At 36.9% G+C, this 22396-nt stretch overlaps 1 protein-coding gene across 3 annotated transcripts in view; it reads right to left on the reverse strand.

Moving 5' to 3' along the window:
* The window catches only part of CADM2 (cell adhesion molecule 2), a 573596-nt gene that overhangs the window by 345649 nt on the left and 205551 nt on the right, over window positions 1-22396 (reverse strand). The gene's annotated exons all lie outside the window — the stretch shown is intronic.

A 22396-nucleotide genomic window follows, 5' to 3' on the forward strand; every position in this document is an offset into this window, starting at 1 on the left:
ATATAGCTGCCAATACCAGCAACTTCATTCTGTTAGCTAGCTACTCTTTTCAGAAATAAATTTTTAAAAAAATCTGAGATAAGCCAATGGCTTCAGTTAGATTTAAAACTATTTGTCTTACTTAATTTGATGTTATAAAATGCACACAGAAATGTTTATGTCCTAAACTACTAGAAACATTTCAAAGACTTTGACACCTTAGTACCCAATACAAGTTTACTCTCAGAAACGTCTGCTAAGAAATCCATTGAGCCCTTACAGATTGTTATCTGGAAAAGATCAAGGAAATGGGGAGTTATGGTCATTTCCAGGCAAATGGATAAATAAGGTAATTTTTTCATTCACAGTATTTTAATTATGTAGGTAGGTATACAAAAGAGACATTATAGTGTTCATTCTACTACTTTTGTTTCATTCTGGCTGGAATGCAGGTAAAACACTGATTGAAAAAAAAGTAATTTCTTTCTCATCCACAGTCACTGAAACTTCACCCAAAACAGAAATGAAAATGCCTACATTTCTTACAGCTGGAAACTGTTGAAATACAGTCGGTTCTTGGCTGACATTCAAGTGTTTCCTATTGTACATAAATATTACTATCAGAAAAACAACCCCTTTAAAAATTATTCTGTAATTCAAAACACAGCTTACTGTACCATTCTACAGTGTTTTCTTGGTGACTCCAACTTTGCTCCATAAAATAAAGACAGACAAAATTTATAAGGAGCACTTAAATCTTCACTCAAAAGAAACTTGGAAGGAATTTGGAAACTATAGCTGTAAGCAGGTCTCTGTTTACTACTGTTTCATCTGCAAACAAATCAAAAACTTCAAGTATAATTTTTGATCAGATCATACTTATGTTGACAAGTTCTAATTTCTTTCTTCTCATCTTAACCTTTCCAAAGTAAAGGCTTATCCCTTCCTAATATGTTCCAGTTGATATGAAATCAAATGTGAAAAATGGAAGCAAAGGCAGTTCTGGATTCACAAAACTAGAGAAAGATGATGTGAAGTACCTCCAGGGCTGGGAAAATTAAAATCAGACACAGTTCTTGAACTTGGCAGTTAAATTATAATCTGCAAATACCACCTCCTGCTATTTCTTTTCTTCTCACCACCCAAGAAGAAATATTTACTTTTGCTCACCTTAACATACATCTCATCTCTCTTTCCTCTCAGAATGAGAAATCTCTTGTTTTCCTACTTCATATGCACCATAATCCTTATTCCAAAAGTGAGCAGTGTGAGAACAGCTCAGTGAGAATATTGTGGGGTTTCCTGTTTATAGAGGTCAAGGTTTGTGAAATAACATGCATATTATGAGATAGATGCTTAGTGCAAAACCATCTCTAGTTTCTCCGAAAACAAGGGGAAATAAAATACAGCCACAGCTTCCAGACTAGCCCTAGTTTATGCTTGTTTTATCAATAGTTTGCAGCACTCTCTGAGTTCCTCCACATTAAAATTGTTTGTAGACATCCCTGAAGGGACATCTGCAGTGAACATACAACATGTCCAGAAGTGACACTGAGCATTGAATCATCCCTGGTCACTCACACTGCTTGTTACTTTTATCCCAGACTCTCTTCTGGAAGGAAACACCCAGCTATTCACAAAGCAAAACCTCTGTCCATTTTTTTTTTCCAATTTATTCCCAGCTCTGCTCTTAGGACACAGCACAGGCAACATCACAGAGGCAATTGCCTCCCATCACCCAAGAGAATCGCTCAAAACCAACTTGGCACATTTTGTGTCCTCTGACTCCAGCCACAGCACAGAGCACCACATACTTTGATATTCATATTGCAAAATGAAAAGTTGGTGAGTGCAAAAGAGCCCTGATATTTCATGCAGTGGGACCTTAGGCAGTAAAAAACCAGCTCTGTCAACGGATTCAGACACTGTAAATTGTGGAGGAGACCCAGAGCAAAGTGGCTTGCAGTGTGTACAAGGACTTGGCTGGTTTTTGATGGTCATCTTGTCCTGCACTGTGAGGTGATATTTCTGAAAGTGCTTACTCATATTTACTTATTCTTCATTTTAAAATTAAATATAATCCCAGCTAGCAATCTATAAACTACTGTAATGATTTCTAGTTAAGTATAACTTTTTTTTCCCCCTCCCAACTAGTATTATCATATGCACTTTGGAATACAGTTGAAAACATCTTTTTTAAGGAACTATTCATTACAGCATCTATTTTATATGCAACCAGACACTTGTGACAAATGATTAGTCCTTACATTGGGTAACTTAATCTAATATCAAAAATCCATTGATAGCAAGCACCCTTAAACTCAACAATGACATGGTACCATGCCCTTATGTTTCAGCACAGACATGAGGAAAGGAAAATCTTCAAGAATTTTCATTTCAAAGAGTTCTTCTTGAGACTGCAGTAATAGTTTAATGACAGAGAGATTTTAGAAAGAAAAAGGTGTGGAAAATGAAATAAAGCTGTCCTTAAAGACTGAAAGCTCACAGAATTTTGAAGAAGAGTTCAGCAGTTGTCAATGCCAATAGAATTTAATGGAGTAGATACAAAGCAAAAGACAAAATCAATACCAAGGTGTTTGTGCTTCATTTCTTTGTAGTTGTCAAACCTTTGAAGTTGTTAAATAATGACTTATAGACTCGGAATAGATGTCTACTTTGACATTTCCTTAATGCCATGTCAAGAACCCATCTACTCACACTCAAAAAAAAAAGTTTGTATGATACAGAAGAAAAATTCAATCTCGGAACCATGTGATGTGAAATTTACAGCACCTAAATCTTTATATTGTCTTTGTACAACACAAATAAAATAATTGAGGGAAAAAAACCCAAACCATTGAATTTCCAAACAAGTCTGTCTTTCAGACACACTCAGCATGCATGTACAGAATAAGAAAACCATTTTGTCAGCTTAAGTCATTCTACAAGAGATAGAAGATCATTCTTTAAGGATTCTCCATTGACCTGCTCCTCTGAAACAGGTCTCACTCAACCCTGGCAGGCAGTCAATAACCTAGTCAGAGTTGGAAGTGGCCTGGTCACTGAGGAAATGGCCTCAAAGTTGCACTAGGGGATATTCAGATTAGGTACTGAGAAAAAGGCCTTCACTGGAGGGTGATCAGGCATTGCAACAGGCTGCCCTGGGCAGCAGTGGTGGAATCACCACCCCTGGAGGCATTGAACAGATGTGTAGGTGTGGTGCCTGGGGATGGGACTGAGAGGTGAACATGGCAGTGCTGGGTTCTGCTTGGACTCAGTGATTTTAGGGGTGTTTTTCACTGTAAATGGTTGCATGATTGATCTCCCACAAAGCTCAGCACCTCCAGGAGAACCCAGAGCATTCAAAACCACGGGATACAGAGACTGTCCCCTTGCCACTGTGTGCCTGCTCCTGGCCCACTGAAGCTGGTACAAGTTGCATCCCTCTCTCCTGCAGAGCTGGAATCTGGCATGGCTGACAGGCTAGCAAGTTTGGCTTCATGGGGGAGCTACTGCTCCCTGAGCCAGCAACTGGGTACTGTGGATCTGGGGCAAGTCCACCCAAGGCTGGGTGAATAAACCAGAATGTAAATGAGCCCCACTTGCCTAATTGCCAGGTGAGCAGCTCTGTGGCTCTGATTCATGACTCGTGCCTGATGAAGTTGCAGAAGCTGAAGAGGTTACTGTCCCATCCCAACCAGAGAGTTCCAACAAATGAAGAGGATGCAGAACTTAATTTCTTACCTCGTTCCAGCTAAATCCTGCAGGGACTGTGAGTCAGCCTCTCATGTGCCATGGCTCATTGTCTCTCATAAAAACTGCGATGTCCCTTGGTTTACCCAAATACTACCATGGCTCTGGAGCAGAATTGTCACTGTTCCCTCAGCCCCACTCCTGGCAAAGAACCTGCCAGCTGTGGGACAGGAAGGACAGACACCAGCCAGATCCTCCTCATCTGCTCATCAGGATTCAACAGAGCTCATGGCTCACAGCTCTTACTCTGACCCAGAAGCACCTTGTCTAGCTGGGGTTAATCTACCTTGTAAATGCAGCATAGATGTTGAACTTTAAATTCACCTCCTTGCTCATTCTGTATTCATGCCATTATGCAGAGATCAAGTTAAAATAGCATTAATCCTTTAAAATCTGCATCAGAGTAAAAACAATACTTAAATCTTACAAATACTACTCTTTTTATTAGCCATTAAAAATAACTTAAGTAGGCATTGTGCAAGACTATCAAACAATAGGAATTTAAACATCACTAAGATCCAACTCTGAACCATCCTGCAGAACAGATCAACGTTAAAACCAGTCCATTCCTTCCCTCAAAAAGCAAAGGAGGCAGCAAAACCAAAGCTCCAAAACCTCCTTCCTGGTTTTCTATGTGCATTTAATTCTGCTGGTAGAATCTCATATCTCTGACAGCCATTTTATTCCTTCACATATTTATGGAATACTGAGGAGAACAGATTAGGCAGATTTATCTCTTTTCAAGGTCACTCCTTTAGTGATCTGAAGCTAAAACAAAAGCTCAGACTTCCAAAGTAATCTCATATTCTAATATTTCAATATTAAATGGATTTTAATTCAGACAAAATAGGCAGAAGTTTGGAAGACAATTATCCTGTTGGGAAATCCATCTGCTAATACTGGAATTGTGTGTACACTGGAACCATATGTAACTTTGGTTTGTGCTCTCACTATCAGATCTCCACACCTGGTAGGCCAGGGTGGGACTTCCTCCTTACAGGCACTCTGCAAAGGGTTCATCAGACATGATCACAATTTGGTCTGTGCTTTCTGCAGCCTGCCTGACCTGGGATTTCCAAAAACTCTATTACAGGGTTGAGACAGGGCTACTGAAAACACAATTGGCATAATTGAGATGAAATGTGGGGCTGATTTTGTATTTTGGATGCCTGAATATCATTAGGACTGTTCATTTTTCCATGACAATACATAATTAAAACAAAAAAAAAATCCCAGACATTGCATGAAAGTTGGATTGCTTTTTCTTCTGCAACTGAAGTCTCATTTTCTTTTTAGGAAATTTTGTGGAAATACAAACTGATGGGAAGGAGGCTCCAGAGACTATTTTGTCCTCCAGTAACATGTATGGATGAGATGACTTGCTGAGCAATACCTTGTTAACAACTTTCAGGTTTTAGGGAAAGTGGGGAGGGGGTTAGTTTGCATGCTGCTTGCTTTAAGAAGTTAGTGCATAATCAAAACAAGATTTCCCACAGGAGGGATTCTTTAGCAGCCAAGGAAGGCAGGCAGACATTACCCCAGACATTGAATATAGAGGGTATGACAAGAGGAAGAAAAAAAAAGGACAATTCAACACCTCTCATTCTTACTGCAGCTGTAGAAAGAGCTACAAGGACTAGCAGGCAGCCCTGCTGCTGAAGATCTACTTAAGCAAAGGGACAGAGGCACCTGGCACAGGAGGTGACACTGAGTTGCAAGGCACACATGTCCTAATCCCATGTCACCCACTGTGGGTGAAGTTTGGGAATATTCCTCTTTCTCAGCTGGTAAGGACAGGTCTCTATTCTATCCCATGGTAAGAAAATTAATTTTTGCCACTATCAACTCTTCAAAGCACTTCAATTTCATCCCTGCAGCTCCCAGGAAACACCCCAATACAAATCATAACATAAATGCAGTGATCTCCAGCTTCAGAGACAAGAAGACACAGTTCAGGGTCATGAGCAGATAATTACAATTCCATGTTGTTTAACTTCATCCTTTATCTCTAGAACTTTGTTTACCAGTGCCAATTTTTGGGGCCAATCAAGAGATGGGCATACTAAGAGTATGTGATGATACACTTGACCATTTAACGACTCCAGATCCAATATTTCCCATCAGAGTCTTGAAAGGGATTACACATTCAGGGAGTAAAGGAATGCAATTACATCACAACAGTTACATGTCAGACTTTGGAAGAACACAGAAAGCCAGGCCAAAAAGAGCTGATATTTTTTAGACAAAGGAAGCAACGTCATGAATCCCCTGTTAGAGTGCAAAGCACCAAAAAGTAAGGAAAAATATTTTGAGTCCTAAAGCAGTGTATAAAATGCTTGTTTACCAAAGTTATTAACGGAAATAAAGCAAAATTCTGACATGCTGTCTGATCTCTTGCTTTCATCACTGGCTAGTAGCCAGTTAATTACAGCAAATTAATAATGTATAAATTCTGTTTGCTGAAGCTATCAACAGTTTTCACTGGGTGTAAATATTCAAGTTTCATAGAAACTGGAACAGATATGCTCTATCCTTACCATTTGCAAAGTGAGGAACTGCTTAATGTAGTGTGGCTATAATGTATGGAAAAACAGAACAAAAGCAACTCTGGCACAATGTCAGTGACAAACTTGAATCTGTGCCAATATCACACTTGAACTTGCACATTATAACCAATACTTTTGTAATGTCTCAAATAAAAGTATTCCCACAGCAATTTTAAGAGAGAGGCATCTATAATGATAGGTAATTTTCCATTGCAGACAAACATCTGGAGCTGTCCAGAGGCTGAACATTATTTCACATAACTGTGCCCAGCTGTGACTTAGAACAGTGAGTAGGAAACACTCTCCCATAACTGTCCTCTAAAAAAGGTTTTATAGATCCCCCAAAGGGCAGAAAATTTACAAATATGAGAGTTACTGAAAAACCCAGAGGACTCTTAAGGAGAATGCAAGTTAGGTTTCACAAGCATTTTTCAAGAGAAGGATATCATCTACTCTGCATCCAGGACAATAGATTTTTTCTATGCACTTGACACTTGTTCAAAAACATATGCAAACCAAAACACAATTATATGGCATAATTCAGTTCCACAAACAAGCACAGCAATTTGATTCTGGAATGTTAACAGTTTCATTTGTTACTAGAAATATCTAAAGAAATTGCATCATGTGGGGCTTTTTATGTTTTAACTTCCAGGGACAGCAACCAACTTTTCACCCACTCTTTTTGCACCACCTCTTGATGGGGTATGAATTTTATCATTGCATTCGCATCTTCTTTCTGTTAAGTTGCTGAGCAACCTTCCACCTCCCCCTGCCTGCCTGCTCACCAGGCTTTTGGTCCTGTCCTCCAGTTCCCTCTTTTCTCCAGCCACAAACCCCCTTGGCTGTGAAGCTGCCTACTACATCCAGACAAATCACTCCCAAATGCGCCTCACCAGCTCTACACAGTCTGATATCTCCAGCTGCCAAGCAGAAAATGTGTATTTGATGATGGCTTAAAGTGTACCATTATTCTGTCTCTGAAGTAAAGCAGGCAATGCTAACAGTCTTTCTAGTTTATTTTAATGCTGTGTCTGTATATTCAAAAGTCTCATTAAGCAGTGCTACACTTTTCCTTCTAGAAGGATGCCAGTACAATGCATTTTCCTAAGGGTGTAACAAAAATATACATGAATCACCTTTATTCATGAGATTATCTCCAGGATGTAGACTGTAGGTTCAGGAAACAATTTATATTTCATTTTTGGAGATCTGTACTCCACCTGAGAGTAAAAAGAGTAATGTAAAAATGCAGTGTTTATCTACACTATTTTTGTTGTTTTAGTTTTGTTTGGGATTTTTTGGGGGGTTTATTTGTTTGGGGGTTTTTTTGGTTTTTTTGGGGTTTTTTTGTTTGTTTGGGTTTTTTTTTTGGTTTTTGTTTTTTAGGGTTTTTTTCCATCTCTTCTGTATAGCATTACAGACCTGTGCTACATTTGTGGCAAAAATTTTGGTGATGTATGAAGACATCTCTAAATATTACGAGTCCTTGACATGATGACAAATCTGAAGAGGGAAACAGAAGATCTCTGCTAAGATGAGGAGACACATCTTACTTTACTCTATGCAAGTTTACAGCCACTGTAGCATCAAAGTAAAGCCACTTGGATGAGTAGCTGGGGGAAAAAAGAAAAGTTTAATTTACTTTATTCTTCTTAGATACATATTATTACTAGGTGGGTGAACCTCATGCTCAAGCATATTTGAGAAAATGTAAAGAGACATAAATATATTGACAGAGTTTCAAACTAACTGCAATCCACTCGTTTGTCACTTCTGTGTTAACTCAGCTCCTAACCCCCAAACACAGTTGCAAAAGCTCTTTTTGGGTTACTGCTAAGTGTTAATTACCTGTTGAACTCTATCTTTAGGACCAGCTGGTGATAAAGTGCAATCACATTTATCCAAAAGCCTTAAAGTTCTTCTTTTATTTCTCAGCATCCCAGACAAAAGTACATTGGACTTTAATTTTAGGATAGCTTTAATATGTTGTGCTTCAGCTTCTTTATCACCTTAGTGATCCAGATCTGGTTTTGGAAGAAAATCTCCACCTCTAATCACAAGCTTCACCTCTCTGATAACTTTTGCTGATGCTGCAGTTTCTGCACAATAGCAGCATAGAGTGTTCATATCCAAATCATGGAACTGATTTTAAAAAGAGATTAAAATAGATCAACAAAACAGTGTCTCAGAATGTGATTCTTTTTGAATTGCAAAATTTCCCAAGTTCTCTAAAATAACATGATGCATTTTCTTGCTGCAGTAGATATCATGGAAAAACTTTTTCCAAAATCTATTAGTTTTTTCTTCAAAATAAATATTTGTATTTTTTTTAGCTAAGTTTCTCTAAAACTCGGTATACACTTGAAAGCATGCATGACATCTGTCCCTGTGAGCTCTCAAGTCACAGAAAAAATGAAACCTTCTTGGCTAAGAATTTTTTTTCATGTCCCTCAGTCTTAGGCAGAAGTTGTGGAAGTCATGCAGAGCACACTGGAAAAGAGGCAGGCTAAAACTTTGCTTCCAAAATTACTTCTGTATATTCCAGTAACAATATTTTAAAATTAAAAATATGAAATCAAAATTCAGGTTTACTGCAGAAATTTGGCAAGCTCATTATAAAACCCAGTTCTCTGTATCTTCCACACTATCTGATAAAATTTACAATTTACTTGACAAAGCCAGTACTTAGAAGGAAGGCACTATTGTGTTGTTTTTTTCATTAACAAATATGGGTTGAGAATAGAGGCATTACGCATCAAACTAAACTCACAAGTATAACAACTTCTGGAAAACAAGAATGCCTGAAGAAGAAAGTGTTTGTACTGACTACCTGGAGAAAAAAATACTTAATTTGACTAATTTTGTTTACACCTGCACCTCATGAATGAAAACTTGCATCACAGAGTCAGATTGCCAAAGAAAACATGTCAACTTTCTGCTATCTTCACATCCTTAGATAAAGTCATCTGGAAAAAATTATTTCCATACTGGGGAAATGTGTCAATTTTTGCTGTGGAGGGATTTGTATGTGGCAGTTTTGAATGAAACTGTTTAATACACATGGTCACCAGAAAAGCACAGCTTGATGATCATAACAGCTATAATTTGAATTTACCTGACATAAAGGGAGGAGGAGAGGGGAGGAAGGAAATAGACTCAAAGAGCAAAAGACTACAAAGGGAAGTAAAAAGCAGCTTATGTATCCACAACAATCTCATGACTACATTAGAACTAATGGAAGCTTGCCAAGACTGGCACAAAATTAGTAATGTTATCCTTCTTCTCAGTAGTGGTAGCCACCACAAGTAAGAGGTGATGAGAATTGGAAGCCTTCCCAGAATTTCTTTTTCTTGGGAAAGCACCCAGTAGATAATTCTATTAAATACTAAACTGTTAGATGAGAAAAAAAAAAGAATCCCAAGTTTAAATGGCACGTCTGTATGGGCTGTGCAAGGTGATTTATTTCTTTAAATAGGGCAAAACAGTGAAAGAAAAATGGTTTTAGTGCCTGAGAGCAGTCATTAAGGGTCTCAAGAGACAGAGTGGGAAATGAAGCAAATTTGGGTTCAGCATTCTCTTCTGAAACTTGTAGTGCTTTTCCCATTTAGAGGCAGTTTGTTTAGGCACAGCAAGGATAACTTATGACTAAAATATGCAAATTCCTATTAGAAATGTGTCAACTGGCTTATTAATAAATGCAGTTTAATAGGAAAGTCCTTAATTTATGCTACTAAAAGAAAATCAATTGTATTTGCAAGTCTTAACAAAACCCGCAGTTTAATTGCAAGATGCAATACTCCAGAAGGACCTTGCTGAATTTATTTTACCACTTGGTTCTGATTTGAACAAGTGGAAACCATTTAAATGGAACTCAGCATTAACTAACTCCCCTCTCTATTTACCTTTATATATTCGTGCCTGGGAGGTGTCCAGGAACCCCTTAGTAAGCAACACAACGGGAAAGCAAAGTATAAACAGCAAGAGAAAATTCTCATTTGCACTGGCAGCAATCAGATCTGCTGTGAGCTTGGGCATCCATGAGGTGATGGGGGCTGCTTGGAAAGCTTTCTTTTACAGAATCCATTGTAGGTTTTATTTGGTGATTAAACACAAGTTAGGAGGAGATGGAGTTCCTCAGCTTTGAATTTTTAGGAGCAGTGTATTTATAAATAGACAAACCAGCAAATAAGTTTTGCATTTTTAAAATCAATCTGTGACAAGAAGCACTAAAAGACAACCTGGTAAAACCTTATTTTCTAAAGAAGGCACCCATGCTTTTGTTTTACAGTCATATGCAGTGCACAGTCTGTAAAAGTGTTTCTTTGACCAGGTTTTGATAAAATAATCTCTTCACATTTCAAGTTCTGGTCAATTATACTGAAAAACTGATGAGGAAGCACCATCTTGAGTAATCTATAGATATAAATTCTGAACAAATATTCATCATTAATTGAAAACTTGGGGTTTTCTTTCCCCAGTCATGGTATAAAAAACTCCTCCCTAAAATCCTGTTAAAAAATTTGATTTTAGTTTTCACAAATGAAAATCTTAATTTGCAAAACCACTAGGGAATCAAATGTTCTGAGGACTCTTCTGAACAACAAACAAAGAAAACAAAACAAAAAAGTGGTTTTTTTTCCTAAAAGAACAACAAACATTATTATTTATCTATTTTTTGCCTATAGTGGACACCCCCAAATGCATTAAGGGGAATACTGCAGAGTTCTAGTTCCCATGGTTACTGAAAAAGACTCTATTTGATAGCACAAATGTTCTTTATAATTTTATGTTCTTGCAAGTGTTAGGACTGACAGGATTAACTACTTCTTCCTTCATTGTATGCTTTAATTTTGTAAAATGTTCATTTGGGGTACGTGTGTGGGTGGTGGGTGCCAAAAAAATAATTTTAAAAGGTAGAGAGTGTAGTCAGTTAAAAAAAACCAAACAAACAAACAAAAAAAAAACCAAAACCAAACAGATTAGTTGTTTCAATACTGAATTTCAGAAGAGCTGATCTGGTTATTACTCAGCATACACTGAACCTAAATCCTAATAGAAGGAAAAGACAAAGAATACCCTTCCTGTCTCCATGACCCAAAGAATGTAAACATGGAAATGAAATGAGAAAAAATAATTCCATGAAAAGTATTTTCCTAGAAAACAGAGAAATCAAAGTACTATAATTTGTAAAGGTGAAATTTGCACCCTAATAAAACCTGCCATGTAAAGATGGCAAAAGGTGTCATTGGTATTAATTCAATATTTCTTAATAACCTTGCCATTCATTATACAAGAACAGTAAAGTTTGGAAAACCCAGTGTAAATCACCTGTGCATTTTACACCTTAAACAGAAGAACAAAATACTGACATTGACAGAAAAAATAAAAAATTAAACTTCCTGGAGTTTTTCTCTAAAAAGACCATTACTAAAGAGGATCTGGGACAAAGGAAACTTGAAAATGTCTAATGTAAACTGTCAGGAGGACAAAGCACAAAATTTTGTGCCAGTCTTGGCAAGCTGAGGAGAGAAAAGAAACAGTATAGTGTTAAGAAAGCCAGTGCTGCTATTGTTCTGTATCTGCTGCCATATTGACTTCCCCAAATAGTCTTCAGAATGCTGAGTTGTTGGACAATATAGAGGTCAAAAAATATATTTTTTTTTAGATATACAAGGAATGATGAAATACATTACATCATTCCTTAAAAATTATAAGATCTAAAGCAAGGCTTATTGCACATAAGAAAATGAACATTTGAAACACCTCAAGATATGCTATTAGAAACATTTTCCTACCTGAGTAAAAAGCAACAACTTTGAGGATCAAATTAGATCCTTTGTGCATGTGGCACTTGGGTTTTATCGTCGTGGGGTTGGGGGAGAGGAAGAAATGATAAATCACTCTTGAGCAAAGTAAGCAAGTTTTCATGCTGATTTCTGCTGGGCAGAGCAAAGTTTTCAATTTAATTCTTTCTAATCACTTGCCTTAGTTAATGCTGTTTCCTGACCCTTTAGCACCAAAAATTGGAAAAAACAAGTCCTCTTGCTGCCAGTGAGTAAAAAGCACCGTGCAGAGCAGAACACCAATTCAGCTTGCAAAGCTGGTACCATTCCCACTTGTTGTCGCTTTCTTTCTCCGGTGAAGTACATCATTAATGAAGAGTACAGAAAAGCACAGTAATTTGTTTTTCATGTTAACCTCTTCAGCTCACAGCCATGCACAGCAAGACAGGCTGCAGCACTACCGGAACGCTGGCATCAAAATTACCCCCTTTCCTTCATGTCTGCTCATTTTGACAAAATAATGACCTGCAGACAACCAATAAAGGGTGCATTTTTTTTTTCCAAATAATTGATGATTGAATCTACTCTAGTTACAGTTTACTGGGAGTTCATATAGGATTACAATTTAAAGAAAATGTATCCAACAAAAGCTTCCTGCAGCTGGACCCTCTGTGTAGCATTGTAACAATCTCAATTCCAGGGTTAGGCTGCAAAGACTGATTCATCTGCTTTGTTCGACACCCAATTTTAAATTCACTGTATTCACTGCCTTAAACTCGCTTTTCCATAATGACTAAAAAGAAGGATTATTAATTACCCAGGCAAAACTTACAGATTTGTCCTCAGTTTGAAAGAGTTGATAAAGACTTCCCCCTGTTTAATACATGTTAAACTTTGTTTACTTTTCAATTTACCTAATACATCTACCCTCCAAATTGCAGCATAATTTTGAATTGCCTTTGAAAAGCACAAGCTAAATTAGTGCTATCATTCCTTCATATTTCTGAAATAATCAAGTGCATTCCAGAGAGTGCTCTCAATATTTACCTTTTTTTTTTTTCCCCTTTAGGTTGAAAAGTTGTTCTGGTTGATTTCTTTTTGAGCTGAATTCTTTCAGGCTCCTCCATCAAGCAGTGTTGGTGTCTGGAGAACTTGGAAGCCTGAGCTGGGAACTGACCTGCATCAAATCTATCAGCTCCTGTAAGACCTGTCAAATCATCAGCAAGCCCACCCTTGTCACAGCTGACAGAGCTGTGGGACAATATTTGCTTCCCATCACCTTCATGGCCTTTCTGCAGCCTGAGGACAGAGGGAGCTGGACTTTACTGGCCTTGCAGTCTGAGATGATCTTTTTTTTGGAAATTGAACTTCAGCAACAAAGGGATTTTCTGGTGTCAGCCCCAGGGGTTGTAGGGCGTGCACACGTATGAGGACAAACTCTGAAAAGGCCAGTGGTATGAAGGGGAGATATAAACTCTAAAATTCAGATCATGGAACTGTTATCAGGCTAAAAATCACCTTGGTCCAGAGGAAAAAAAAACAAAACAATAGAAGCTTTATGAGAAATATCTCTCCACCCTTCCCCAGATCAGTGGAACGGATAGGACAGAAGCCTTTGCCCCTCACCTAAATTATATTTCTTCTGGTGAGGATTCCCTCAGTTCTGAACACAATCTTCTTTGTAAACAAGGAAGACCTCTTTCAAGCATAATTCCTATGAAATCATTGCCATAGGGTGCTCCAAATAATTTTTCAGGGCACAGTTGTGACAACACATTCTGGGGAGCTGAGGTGCTGAAGCCAGGAGAAATCACTCAGTTGGTGACTACAGACCCTGGCACTGCTGTCTCCAAGGCCAAAGTGACAGAGGAATTATTGATACTTGCTGTTGATGATAAGGGTACATTAGGTTAAAATAACTTAATAATCAAGACAAAAGTAACAGTTTATGAAAATAAAGTGCCAAGCTAAGAAATGGCCCTGTTTGCTAACCCAAATGCCAGAAAGATCCAGAGACAGAGAAGAAAGGTTTGCATAGGTTTATCCATCATTTTTCCAGAAAGGAGGATTGCTAGCATTTGTTAGTGCAACAACATTAAAATGGAAGGCACATTAAAGATACATAAAGAACCCTTTTCTCTATTCTGTTAAAGGCATAAACTCTATTATTAAGAAAAAAACCCAAAAACGAGCAGGGCACATTTTCATGAGGCTTTATGTAGATATATACAGTCTTTCATACTCATGTTCATGGGCTATTTGCACTGAATTGACTAAAGATGCCAAGCAAAGATAGAATATTCATTTCTGAAATATAAATCATCAAGGGATGAACAGTCCCTGGCACTCCCTTGGGTTTATACTCTTTGCTAGTTGTCTGTCTCAGAGGCTTCCTGAGATTGATGCTCAAACCATCTACTGCTCCCTATGTACTTCTCCAGGCTTGCTTCTTCAAAACCATATCTGAAGGTGTCAAATTCAGTTTATTTTCCTCATTTTTTTCATTCTGCATAAGAAATCTATTGTGCTTGTTACTCAAATGCTTTCCAAAAGCAGAATTGATCATTTGTCAGAAAATCAGGATGACTGATATCGTGCTCAGCTATGGCAGGGGAAGTTTAGGTTGAATACTAGGAAGAATTTCTTCACACAGAAGGTGATCAGGTATGGGAATGGGCTGCCAAGGGGGGTGCTGGATTTACTGTCCCAGGGGGTGTTCAAGGAAAGACGGGATGTGGCACTCAGGGCCTTGGTTTTGTTGACATGGGGTGTCTAGCCATGGGTGGGACTCTGTGATAATCTCAGAACTTTATTCCAGCCTAATTGAGTCTGTGATTCAATCTGATGTAATCTATAAAATATTCCAGCATAGGAAATAAAGCAAAACCAAGCCAACCCAAGTAAAAAAGGTGTCTCCAAGAGACACTTGCAAATAATAACTCCTGGGCCTGGTTACAAATAAGAGTGAAGGCTTTTGTAGGAAAAACTTTAGAGTCAAACATGTTTCTGCAATCTCCCTACTCAGGCAGTAAAGAGACAGGTGGATAATAACCACTATGCATAAGGCAATCCAAAAATATTTTCTGCAGAAACATTACAATTGAAGATAAAACAGAAAAGACAAATGTTTAGTAGAGGAATGGTAAGCAGTGCAAAGCAGTAGTTAAAGAATAAAAAATACACCTTTCTATTTCTTTTTCCTGTTCACTGTTATAATTACTCTCTACAGATAGTTAATTAACTAACTTCCCTTGTTATTTGACTGCACATAATGAATGAAGAATCAACAAAACAGAGGATACCAGGATACAGAGTGGGCACAATTCCTGTTGCTCAGGCTCTCACATTCACATCTAGACAAAAATACATGCATTTCTTTATGACCAAAAAAGCAAAAGTATTACTTGTTTTCTCTTAAATTAGAAAATTTATGATTCATTTAAAGAAAAGTATTGCTTTAAACCAGACTTAAGTCTTACTTCTTTCTTCTGAAAATAATAAAATATTAGGGGACGACACAGTGAGTTCTGACTAAACATGGAAACTTAAAACTATTGTAAGAAGAAATGTCAGCCTTCCAGTGAACACTATTTCATCGATATTTCAACATAATATAAAAGGAAAGGAATATTTTAATTTTACATGAGAAACAAATGACACTCATTAGACGTAGAACAATACCTTTAGAAGAAAATGTTTTGGGGGAAAAAAGTGCCAGGTTTCATAAGAATTATGCTTTGTGGAACTGAAAAAAAGATTTAGAATATATTACCTGTAGAGGGGGGCTAACACATTACCAGGCTCTGAGCTGGATTGTAGTTGGACCTCTCTTCTAGAAGAGAGATAGCACTCAATATTTAAAATATGTTTTCTTCCAAAATGTTTGTCCAGACCCAATTACATATGATCAGGCAGCTATAATTCATGTGCCTCCCTGATTTTTATGTGGTGAGAGACTGCTCTGACAGTCATCTGTCTGACAAGAAAATTTTTTCATTTTATTTTTTTTCTCTTGCTTCACTACAGCTAATGCAGATGATATATCACTTCCCATGTCAACAGACATTTCTCACATGTCTAAATTGCCAGGAAACTTTATGATGCTTTCTAGGACATCAAAAGTATTAGTGATAGGAAAATATCTCTCATTTGAAAGTGCCATAGTTTGGTTTTCACACTTGTTCAATTAATGAATGAACAACACCATTTAAGCAGCATGAAAACTGCCTGCAAAACTCAAAATTCATAAAGTAGACTAGGATTTTTTGGGAAGCTCTATCTTCACAGAGATATTGATGAATATGATGAGATATGTTCTGAGAGCAGAACACAGGGTTCATCCTTTTTTTTTTTTGCTAAGTAGTTATCCCCATCACAGGGAGTACTTTAATCAGCTCATTCAGGTTTGATACAATGCTTGTGCCTTTCTGTCCTGCTAGTATTCTTGTCAGCTCTGTGCTTTCATTTATCAAAACAGCTTCCTCTATAGCCCTGGTTTCTGGGAAATCCAAAGACTTCCAAAGCTTTTATAAGTTAACTCTGAGACTACAAGAAAGTGAGCATTAGAACACATGTTAAAAGCTGAATTAATTTTAAACCACACAATTTACTATTTAATCTTGTGGAAATTAAAATGCAGAGATCACACAAAGGGTTATCCAGTGATTGAGTTATTCTGGGAGTGGTTCTGCTGCTCAAACACAAGTGTACTGTGCCATAACACAGAGACAGGGGTATCTTGACCAGGCAGTCTCAAGCTTCACAAAAATGTTGTGTCATGTTGATCTACTCCAGGCACAACTCTTGGCTACATTAAAGCATCTCACATGGTATTAGGTACCTTAATTTAGGCAAAAAAATGTTTACGTCAATCCTGCCAAAAGAAAATTCTGCAATATTTTTTTTTTCTGAGAGAATATATAAACATTTATATATTCCCCTTAAAAAACAGATTATTTGGTATTTAATAATTTTGTTTATAATTTTCCTCCCTGAATGTAAACATCAGTTTTTGACTTTGACCAACTACATCCTTTTAATTGTGATACATTTTGCAGTGTGGAAAATCTTCTTAGAGGACTCTTGCAGTTAGGAATAATTTGTTATTAAAGCAGGCTTTGTGCTTGATGCAATCCTTTATACACCGTTTCCTCTTTCCTAAATTAGAGGTTAGATGAGGATTTTTTTTGTTTTCAAACACTGGTCAAACAACAGAACACACTGGCAGAAAAATATTCATCTCAGCTTAAATTTAACCTGGTAATAGGTGCACATATTGTTTATAACAAAACACCCTACAGGAATGGAGGTGAAATGATGCCATTCTTGCCATACATAAAAGAGAACCAAAGGACATTATAAATCTAATAAATTCTTCAAAGTGCCAGATCTTATCCAAATCAAGAGAGGAATAAAAGGGAATTGCTTGCCTCTTCAGCAAGGATTTATTTCTCACTTGACTTGGTCGAAATACAGACAGGGAAGAGAACAAGATCCTGAACTGATAGACATCCTTAGAGCTCCACTAAAGTCAAAAGAATAAACAGCTTTCACAGCATCTGAAGATTAGCCCCCAAGACATCAAAACTTAGCAGGTTTTTTTTTCCATCCCTGAACACCCCAGCCCTCAGTACCTTTACAATCTGCTCTCCTGGAGTTGCTGCTCATAAAACAGATGGTGTGATATAGTGTCACATTAAGCACTGGTTCAAAAGAACAACCTCTTCCTTGCAGCAGGCTGATTCCTCCCCCTTTCCTTAAACATTTCACTGAGACAAACCAATTAAGCAGAAAAAAATTTGCTTTGGGGGTGCTCCCTCTCCAGTCAGGGACTTTGTGGCTTTTTGAGAAGACAAAAAAATGCAAATTCTCCCAAAAGATTTCACAGTAAACTTTTTAAAATCTTTTATGCAGAGCTACACAAACAAAATCACTGAATAAAGGTTTGCTTGTATTGGGATGGAATAACTTCCAACACAAAAACGAATCCTGTATTCAGGGAAATGTGCAAGGAGTCTGAGGCTTAACAGCTCTATCATAAATTCCCACTGAAGACAGGAGTGTGCTGATAAAGCACATAAACCTATCCTGATTCACTACATCATTTACAATGAGGAAGATCCACGAGCCACAAAATTACTCTAATTTTAGTTGGATAAAATTATCATAGAAGAAACTCTGAAAATATGTACAAAAACTTTTTGTTGTTATTTGTTTTTGCTTTTTTTCAAATAGAATTATTTTTCTTAATTCTTTTCTTTTACTGTCACTTTATTTTTCCTGCTGTTATTAATAAATTCTCAGGGAAGCCCACTGTCACCTGAATGTCCTAAATTGAGACCAGCCTCAGCAATCCAGTGGTGGTTGTAGACAGAGGCATGGGCTGCCAAAGATAACCTAATGAGCTCAGGAAGAGAAGGAACTGAGTTGCCAACTGCTGGTCATGCACAAGCTAAACAAAAATATAATGAATTCCCCTACATAGAAAGCATTCAAATGTCTGAAATGAAAATGGCTACAGAAATCAAATTTTACCTCAGATTTTACAGAATGTACCCTACTAATACATAATTAAAAATAAACCAAACAAAAAAATTTTAATGCAAAAATAACTATTATCTACTCCTCTGAAGAGATTATTATGTTTCCTGAGTCAAACTCTACCATTTAAATAGAAGGTGTATTTATATTTTATAAATATAAATACATTCATTTTATTAGAAATGAAAATAATTCAAAAAGATATGTTGCTTCCTGGTTTCTACTGCTTACAGAGAAATAGCAATACCTTAAAAGCTACAAGAAAATTAGATTTTTTCCTGAGGTTCCCAAATCTGACAACTTTTATCAGGCTATGGGTGAGCAAGATATGATTTCCTTGTCATAAGTTTACCTTCTGTCTCTAAAAACCAAACAAAAAATTTCTTAAGGCTGACGATTTATCTTGAAATGTCAAAAAACCCTCAAAAAAACAGGCCACACAAGCTGGTCAATAGCAGAATTATTTCTTGAATGGACAAAACACACAAAATGCCATGGACTTTGCTGCTTGAACACACACTGTTCCCACAGCTCTACAAACACTCCACCTCAGCTAACCAAGATAAAGCACTCAATGCAATGCCTTTGAAGAAAAATGTGAAACATGCCCTGCCTATGATAATGGGGACTACACCCATGCCTTTTTTTTTTTTTTTTTTTTTTGCTTGGTTGGTTTTTGTTTTGTTTGTTTGTTTGGGGGTTTTTTTTGTTTGTTTGTTTTTTGTTTGGTTTTTTTTTGTTTCTTTGGGGTGTTTTCCCTATTTTTATTACTTTCTTTGCATGAGTAGCTCAGGTGAATAACAGAACTAGAGACAGAACCACTTTGTTATCTTTGGTACCTTTTGTACATATTTTAGAGCTTGCACATTAAGGATTTCCATAGGCCAAAGTGGATACTCTGTTCTATTTTGCTCCACTCTGGACAGCACAACCCTGGGCACACCACTGTATCAATATCAACGTGATGCTGCTGGATTTAATAATTAGTGATTCGTGTGCCCAGGACTCACAAAATGACTCCTCCATAGAAACAACTGTGCTGTTGTGTTCTGGAAAAGAATTCCATGGCTGTGCTCCCCCATCTTCCCTGCCTACCCTACCCTGGCAAAGCAGGCTGCTGGGATGGCAGCATCACCTGGAGCTCCTCAGAGTGCCCTCTTAGTCACTTTGGGGTAGAAAACTCTCCTGGAAGGACTGAGGTGATTTAACCTGGCAGGCAGCTGAACACCTCACACTCAGAACCAGGGCACAGTGGTTTATTTAAACTGCTAACCCAAAATACAGAGGGATTTCCAACTGAAAATGGGAAAAGGGAATATTGCAAGCATCTTCTGGCTGGATATAATAGCATCCAAGTCATAAAAATTTTGTTAGTAGGGTAAAATGCAAAACCCAAATATAATTATTAAAAGAAAAATACAACATGAAACAAACAAAAAAGTACCCTGAAACTTAGAAGAGTGGTTGATGCTTTAAATCAATTTCTACCATGACCCAGCAGCATATTTAATAATCCTTATTCACAATTATATTAAAAGGAAGCCAAATGTTGGCTAGAACCTATAAACTGAAAAACTGCATTGAAAGACTTTACCTAGTATGAGAGAACAAATAAAAATACTTCGCATTTACTGCCTAGACTTATTAGAAAGGAAAATGACCAAAAATATTGAACAATCCAAAAAGTTCTATTTTTCAAAGCTAAGATCAGCAGCAAGATTGTTTTGACAGCTACGCTGTATTTCTCCTTCATATAATCTTCTTAACTAAGCTTAGATGCTTAAGTGGCATTAGATCATTCGTCCTTATTCACACAGAATATGACAGAACTGATCAAAAATAAGATATACTTACATTTACTACATTATTCTTTAGAGACCTCTTGCACCTTTAAAAAAGTTGTTAAAATATGAAGTACATCCTTTTATCAAATCAAGAAGAAAATGAAACTTTATGCTTTATATCAACACTCCTCAAAACTTGAAGTTTCTCCAAATTACATAGAAATTCTCTACAAGTCTCTAGTTCAAGTAAGATGATATCCTTATGATTTCCTTCCTGATTATCCTCAGCTGATCCAAAATCAATGCAAAATGAACATAGTTCATATATTGTTTACATGAAAGTTTATAGGTAACAAAAAAGTTAAAAATGCAAGTCTTGGAATTTTCTAAGATTAATAATGAATTAGAGAATTACTTCAGAGGAACTGAGTTTTTTTTCCAGTGCTTCCCCTTAAAGCTTATAAGTAAAAGCAATGCTGATAAACCACATAAGGATGCAGAGTAAAGAGGATAACAATAAATGACCAAATCAAGACCAAGTATCAAGTAAGTTTAGTAAGAACAAGGATAATGTACTAAAATATGCAGTGCCACTTACACCAACAGTCATTACCTTAAAATATATAGTCTTTATCTGAAATTATAACCATACTGAAACTATGCTTCCTAACAGAGCTTGCTCTCCCACAATGCCTTTTTCAGCATGAATGCTTTTTACAGGGTGAATTCTTCTCTTTGCCCTAGAACAACGTCCATTTGAAAGCCATTTACTGGTGGTGGAACACTGTTTCTTGCCAAAGATCACCCCTCAAGGGATCCAGATAGAATGTTTCACCAAATACAGAGTGACAAAGAGATTTTGATCAGAGCTATGGTACAGGCAAGGACGTCAAGTGATGTTACTTCAAAGCCAGTGTGCATTTTGAGGTGAGCTGGGCCCTAACAACAACCTCTGCTGAGACACTAGCCCAAAGTGTCAAGTCAAGATTTGTTTCTGCAGCACAGCCCAGCCTTCATTTCATGTATTTAATAAAATTATCATTTTATGCCAGAGCTCAGTATTTCATTGAGAAAAGTATGCTCCCCTGAGCAAACAAGCAGGAAATGTGGAGAACAGCCTTGCACAGAACAGCCATCAAGACAAAATTCAAAGCTATGAGGTTTTACATATTTTACCTGCTAAAATATGGGCAAAAAAAGTAGCAGCAGTCAAATTATTACTCTTTGTATTCAAAAGACCAAGTGAACTTTATAAAAAGTTAATTGTATAAGAGAAAATATGTAAAAGTGAGTGCTATGGTATTAACTCAGAATTTTGTAATTTTATTTCTGTGTGAAACCCTTCCTTTCTTTGGGCAGAATTGTCAAAGGGACAGATGCAGAATGCTTCTTTTGGGGAGCACAGCTGGAAATCAACAAAATCAAACTGATCTACACTTTTCCTTTTATTTATTTATTGATGTAGAATTAGCTTATCCTTTTTCTGATCCTCATTCACATAATGGCTAAAGAAATAATTATCTCTTTTCAATCATTCCTCATCAGAGCCAACATTTAATAATTCATTTATACTTCAGGAGACATGTTGAGACTGCTAATTAGTTAAGAGATGGATTTTATGCATAATAATTTGCAGATGTGTTATAAAATTCCCACTCTTGAAACCATCATATGCTCTAGCAGCTTCCGTGTAAATAGAATTAAATTAAATACAGACTAAAATAAGGTATCTTCTTTTTTGACAAGGTTTCAAATCAGTTTAGTTGACATTGCTTAGAAAGACTTTGTAAGACAAATGGACATATTTAAAAGTACATTTTGACTGCAAAAAGGAGGATTTTTTCCAAATATATTAATTATAAATGACATTTCTATTTAACATACAGCACTAAAATGAAGCTATGTCAGTGATATAAAAGATGTTTCACTTAAAATATTTTGTTTAAAAAAAAAAAGTGCTGATGATGGAACTTCAAGAAGTTATTTCAAATAATAGATGAGAAGAGGT

This window comes from Molothrus aeneus, chromosome 2, assembly GCF_037042795.1.
Source record: "Molothrus aeneus isolate 106 chromosome 2, BPBGC_Maene_1.0, whole genome shotgun sequence".
Lineage (NCBI taxonomy): Eukaryota > Metazoa > Chordata > Aves > Passeriformes > Icteridae > Molothrus > Molothrus aeneus.